The sequence below is a fragment of the Schistocerca americana genome, unplaced genomic scaffold (assembly GCF_021461395.2).
Source record: "Schistocerca americana isolate TAMUIC-IGC-003095 unplaced genomic scaffold, iqSchAmer2.1 HiC_scaffold_953, whole genome shotgun sequence".
Taxonomy (NCBI): domain Eukaryota; kingdom Metazoa; phylum Arthropoda; class Insecta; order Orthoptera; family Acrididae; genus Schistocerca; species Schistocerca americana.
The window spans coordinates 7,501-12,500 of record NW_025726734.1 but is presented as its reverse complement, the minus strand read 5'-3'; the positions used below and the strand labels follow the sequence as shown (position 1 = coordinate 12,500).

Here is a 5,000-nt window from a genome sequence, read left to right as displayed (position 1 = left end):
CACTCGCAGTCGCAAAAACGTACGGCAAGTATATTACTCGGAAGAGTCAATGACAGTCCAAGCCCCCCTGCGTGGGAAGAGTCTTCCTAGGCCATGACCCACCGGAAGGGCGCAGCGTCCCCCACCCCAGACATGTGACGTCAGACTATCGGTATTGACGACTAGACTGATTCCTTATAATCATTTGCCATACACCGGTGGAAGCTGCCGAGACGAGTAACTACATAGCGGGCTCGCCGTGTCACTAATGTACAGAGATACAATAGTTTCGACTGGAACCGGATTAAACGTATACACGGCGCTGATTAGTAATAGATAGAGCCATCAGAATACAGATAATGTATAGACCTGTCCGTATACATGCTGAAAGACTCTGCTCACAATCACACGTCAGCCAGACACTCTTATCACGCACTACTCTCTGCCTGTAACAGGCACACAGACAATATGTAAGCACCAGCATGGAACAACACCCAGTGCATCCTCTCTGCCACATTAGACAATCCACACTATCATAACCAGACCGGGAGGTCCACTCGGAAAACAGAATATCCCACCCTTCCGACAACCACCATTGCTCAGCTAAGCCACCAACACCCACACATGTCCCAGACAGGGGTGCACCCAACATCACAATACTGCCTCCTGTCACACCACACAAACAATGGCAGGAATGAAAGACACAGGTCTGCCACAAGCATGGAATCAGAGCGCCGCCTGTTATGAGCCAAAGGTGCACCCTGACGTGGCAAATCAGATGATGCCGCAGTCATTTACTTACGATAATCACAATCAACAAACCGGGCCCCCCCCCCCCCCCAAGTGCCTTAACCTAACCCGTATTGTACCTTAACCTAACCCGTATTGTACCTTAACCTAACCCGTATTGTACCTTAACCTAACCCGTATTGTACCTTAACCTAACCCGTATTGTACCTTAACCTAACCCGTATTGTACCTTAACCTAACCCGTATTGTACCTTAACCTAACCCATATTGTACCTTAACCTAACCCATATTGTACCTTAACCTAACCCATATTGTACCTTAACCTAACCCATATTGTACCTTAACCTAACCCATATTGTACCTTAACCTAACCCATATTGTACCTTAACCTAACCCATATTGTACCTTAACCTAACCCATGTTGCGCCTTAACCTAACCCATGTTGCGCCTTAACCTAACCCATGTTGCGCCTTAACCTAACCCATGTTGCGCCTTAACCTAACCCATGTTGCGCCTTAACCTAACCCATGTTGCGCCTTAACCTAACCCATGTTGCGCCTTAACCTAACCCATGTTGCGCCTTAACCTAACCCATGTTGCGCCTTAACCTAACCCATGTTGCGCCTTAACCTAACCCATGTTGCGCCTTAACCTAACCCATGTTGCGCCTTAACCTAACCCATGTTGCGCCTTAACCTAACCCATGTTGCGCCTTAACCTAACCCATGTTGCGCCTTAACCTAACCTATGTTGCGCCTTAACCTAACCTATGTTGCGCCTTAACCTAACCTATGTTGCGCCTTAACCTAACCTATGTTGCGCCTTAACCTAACCTATGTTGCGCCTTAACCTAACCTATGTTGCGCCTTAACCTAACCTATGTTGCGCCGTAACCTAACCTATGTTGCGCCGTAACCTAACCTATGTTGCGCCTTAACCTAACCTATGTTGCGCCGTAACCTAACCTATGTTGCGCCTTAACCTAACCTATGTTGCGCCGTAACCTAACCTATGTTGCGCCTTAACCTAACCTATGTTGCGCCGTAACCTAACCTATGTTGCGCCGTAACCTAACCTATGTTGCGCCTTAACCTAACCTATGTTGCGCCTTAACCTAACCTATGTTGCGCCTTAACCTAACCTATGTTGCGCCTTAACCTAACCTATGTTGCGCCGTAACCTAACCTATGTTGCGCCGTAACCTAACCTATGTTGCGCCTTAACCTAACCTATGTTGCGCCGTAACCTAACCTATGTTGCGCCGTAACCTAACCTATGTTGCGCCTTAACCTAACCTATGTTGCGCCTTAACCTAACCTATGTTGCGCCTTAACCTAACCTATGTTGCGCCTTAACCTAACCTATGTTGCGCCTTAACCTAACCTATGTTGCGCCTTAACCCAACACACGTTGGGCCTTAACCCAACACACGTTGGGCCTTAACCCAACACACGTTGGGCCTTAACCCAACACACGTTGGGCCTTAACCCAACACACGTTGGGCCTTAACCCAACACACGTTGGGCCTTAACCCAACACACGTTGGGCCTTAACCCAACACACGTTGGGCCTTAACCCAACACACGTTGGGCCTTAACCCAACACACGTTGGGCCTTAACCCAACACACGTTGGGCCTTAACCCAACACACGTTGGGCCTTAACCCAACACACGTTGGGCCTTAACCCAACACACGTTGGGCCTTAACCCAACACACGTTGGGCCTTAACCCAACACACGTTGGGCCTTAACCCAACACACGTTGGGCCTTAACCCAACACACGTTGGGCCTTAACCCAACACACGTTGGGCCTTAACCCAACACACGTTGGGCCTTAACCCAACACACGTTGGGCCTTAACCCAACACACGTTGGGCCTTAACCCAACACACGTTGGGCCTTAACCCAACACACGTTGGGCCTTAACCCAACACACGTTGGGCCTTAACCCAACACACGTTGGGCCTTAACCTGCTCTGTAATTGTCATACGACGCGTTAAATTAGTGTAGTGTTGCCTAACTGCAACCCCCGCAATATAGTTTGCTACTCGCACTGCCCGGTCCCCAGAGTATCGCTTCATGTTAAACACCTTGCAGCTATACACTGTAATGCGGATGGCGGCAGGACGTACATGCTCAATGCCCTTCGCAGTTGTTCATTGGCATTCGCATGGCGAAGCACAGCCTACGTTGTGGTACGGCTTGTGGCAACTGTCCGCTGATGTTGTACGTCCAAATCACACACTGTACCGCACATTGGTCCTCATGTACTGAATGATACATCGTGGTACATGTGTGACCGTACCACGACTGCGCCAACAACGGCGAACCATACGGTCCAAATATTGTGCACTCAGCTACGTGTCGTCTCCCTATAAGAGCTGGATTGCAGTATGGTATGCCGTGGATGGCGATCAGCATGAGCCGTCTGTTGATGTAGTGGCGCGTGTTGTCAGACGTAGTCGTCTCTTCTCACACACCGTGATAGCATGGTGCACTGCGTTCCACATCTGCGACATGCGACAGAGGCCGGTTGACAGTCGTTCGCGCAATGGACATCGCATACGTACGGGGGCCACCTTCCACGTGTTCGCGAAGCGTGCACATGTTGTTGCGTGTATGTGGGCAGACATAGTGTGTCGTGACACCTGACACAGGCATGCAACAATCGTTGAATTTGCAAATGGCGATGGACGTCTACGTTTGCTGGTGACGTTACGCAAATGAAGAACTGGTAAACCGTTGTGGTGCGGTTGTTCTCGCTAGAGGTGAATCAGTGATGGCGACGATCGGTTGAGCTACCAACCGGTTGTTTCAGCGATACCCACCATGCCCACGAACGTGAATGGCATGTGGGTGTGAAGCGATACGCGGCGGTGGCTGGGTGGGACCGTCCCCGGCCGGTGAGGGGGGGCCTTCCGGCGTGCTGGCCGCGCGGTGCGTGGGCGCACGCGCTACAGCCGGCTGGTGGGGGCGGCCAGTGGCAGGCGCGCCGGCCGACGGAGGCGGCAGGCGGCGCAGCTGCGCGCCGGCGCACCCTGCACGCGGCGCCGTGCGGCCAAAGTAGGTCCTCGCGGGCCCGGTGCGAAGCGCGGTGGACATCTGCAGTGTGCTGGTCCGATTGAGGACTGTGTGCGCTGAGGATGCGCCGCCGCCCGGCGCTCGGCGCCGCGACGCCGTCTGCTGCTCGGTCGCCTCTGCGGTTCTCGCAGGTGGATTGTATCGCAGCTGTGCGGACGTGTTGGCGCGTGCGCTGTGCTGGGAGAGTTCGCTTCGGCACCCAAGTGGGGCTTTTGTCCTTCTGTGGCGCTGGCGTTGGAGCTGCCGGCCACCGTAGGTGGCGCGTGTTGTCTCCCGCCGGCAATGCCACGACAGCACGCTCCCGGGCCTCTGTCGGCAGCGGCAAGCTCAGTTGGGAGCACGGGTGGTCGCACCTAAAGCGTCTACTCGCCAAACTCCGGGCGATTGCGCCTCTCTCGAACCCGACCAAGTACTTAGGACGGCGCTGCGCGCCGCCGGGACCTGAGAGGGTTTCGAGGTGTATTGTGCAGGGGAGCTCAGCCTCCTCCTGTTTGCAGAATAATTGAGCGGACGCTTGCGTGTTCGCGCGGGCCCCCGGGACACACTCCCGGGCGGCCGGCTGCTCAGCTCTAGTTGACGCAGCTCCCTGGTTGATCCTGCCAGTAGTCATATGCTTGTCTCAAAGATTAAGCCATGCATGTCTCAGTACAAGCCGCATTAAGGTGAAACCGCGAATGGCTCATTAAATCAGTTATGGTTCCTTAGATCGTACCCACGTTACTTGGATAACTGTGGTAATTCTAGAGCTAATACATGCAAACAGAGTCCCGACCAGAGATGGAAGGGACGCTTTTATTAGATCAAAACCAATCGGTCGGCTCGTCCGGTCCGTTTGCCTTGGTGACTCTGAATAACTTTGGGCTGATCGCACGGTCCTCGTACCGGCGACGCATCTTTCAAATGTCTGCCTTATCAACTGTCGATGGTAGGTTCTGCGCCTACCATGGTTGTAACGGGTAACGGGGAATCAGGGTTCGATTCCGGAGAGGGAGCCTGAGAAACGGCTACCACATCCAAGGAAGGCAGCAGGCGCGCAAATTACCCACTCCCGGCACGGGGAGGTAGTGACGAAAAATAACGATACGGGACTCATCCGAGGCCCCGTAATCGGAATGAGTACACTTTAAATCCTTTAACGAGTATCTATTGGAGGGCAAGTCTGGTGCCAGCAGCCGCGGTAATTCCAG

The 5,000-nt window shown here is 53.2% G+C and overlaps 1 non-coding gene across 1 annotated transcript in view; it reads left to right on the top strand.

Moving 5' to 3' along the window:
- The first annotated feature begins 4,396 nt into the window (after positions 1-4,396).
- Positions 4,397-5,000, top strand: part of LOC124592663 — a 1,910-nt gene continuing 1,306 nt past the window's right edge. Inside the window, exon 1 of the ribosomal RNA XR_006977606.1 lies at positions 4,397-5,000. This exon is cut by the window's right edge and continues 1,306 nt beyond it. This is a non-coding gene — a ribosomal RNA (small subunit ribosomal RNA).